We start from the raw sequence: 1,557 nt of genomic DNA on the forward strand, positions 1-1,557 counted from the left end.
AGGGAAAAATCCCAACTCAGCAAGAAAAAGACAAATAGCTAAATTATAAAACGGGCAGAGGGCGTGAAATGCCTAATCAAAGTAGACACTGAGATGGGCATTTAGATACTTAGATTGGAACTCTCATTTACTACTGGTGGAATATATAATGGTGCAACCACTATAGAAATCAGTTTGACACTTTCTTAGAAATTTGGAAATAGGAATATCATTTGATCTTGCAATCTCACTACTAGGTATATATCCTTGAGAATTAAGAGCTAAGACATGAGCATTCATGTCCATTTTAGCATTATTTACAATAGCAAAGACATGGAAACAAACCAGTAAGATTTAATAGGTGAAGAAATTATGATACATTCACATAATGGATTGCTGTGCAACACTAAAAAACAAAGGATTCACAAGATATCCATAGCATGGATGAATCTAGATGACTTTATATGAATGAAATAATTCAGTCACAAAAGGGCAATTGTGGTGTCAGATTGCTGCTATAAAAACTAAATTAAAGATTATAATAAAGGAATTATTCTGGAATGATTACCAGAGATGGAAAAGAAAGGAGTATGAAATGAAAATTAGTAAATCTATAACAGACACGTATGAAGATGGGTGAAAGGAAAGGCAATATACAAAAAAAAGGATGACCACCACGATGTTGCTAAAGAAAGGGAAGCTGTAAAAAGATGCAGGAGAATGAAAGGAAATCAGAATTATCGGAGAGAAGTAGGAAAAGTGTGATTATATTGTAGGTATTTAAATAACTGTTGCAGACCAAAATGTATGTGATAGTTGACTGAAAAAAATTAATTTACTTTGTAAACTTCTAATGAAACCCAAACTAAAATAAACATTTTTTTTGACAGTAGTAATTTAGCATCAAATTCAAGGAAGGAAAAAAATGAAAATTAACAGCATGCCTAATATATATGCCTCATAGGATGATGAGGTTAGTCAATGAGCTTGTAAAATTTCCAACATTTGTTGTTGTTGTTGTTGTTAGGTGCCATCAAGTCAGCTATAATGCATAGCAACACTACGAACAATGGGTCGACCCTTACCCTCTCCTGTACCGTGCTCATCCTCTCTTTTGTTTTTAATTTTTTTTTTACTAGTTTATCTACAAAATCCAAATACAAATTCGAACAAATTCTTTCCATTTCTCTTACCCCCTCAGTCAAATTGTACAACTTGATGATCATCTCTTGATACATTTGATCTCATTGTTACGGTCACTGTGTCAATCCGTCTCATTGAGGGTCTCCCTCTTTTTCACTGACCACCTTTTCAAGCATGAGTCCTCCTAACAATATGGCCAGAATGTGTAAGGTAAAGTTTCACCATCCTTGCCTCAAAGTAGCACCCTGGCTGCACTTTGTTCAAGATGTATTTATCTGTTCTTTTAACAGCCCCTGGGATATTCAGATTCTCCTGTGATCATAATCATTGTCCAACTTTCTGATGCATAACAAGGAATTGAAAACACCATGGATTTAATCAGATGCACCGTAGTTCCCCCCCCATTTTTATTAGTGTTTATTGAAAAAACAAAGA

At 34.4% G+C, this 1,557-nt stretch overlaps 1 pseudogene; it reads left to right on the top strand.

Moving 5' to 3' along the window:
• Window positions 1–1,314: 1,314 nt before the first annotated feature.
• LOC102861956 overlaps window positions 1,315–1,557 on the top strand; it is a 6,581-nt pseudogene continuing 6,338 nt past the window's right edge.

The sequence above is a fragment of the Elephantulus edwardii genome, unplaced genomic scaffold (genome assembly GCF_000299155.1).
Source record: "Elephantulus edwardii isolate Elephantulus edwardi_28Jun2011 unplaced genomic scaffold, EleEdw1.0 scaffold00022, whole genome shotgun sequence".
Classification (NCBI taxonomy): Eukaryota; Metazoa; Chordata; class Mammalia; order Macroscelidea; family Macroscelididae; genus Elephantulus; species Elephantulus edwardii.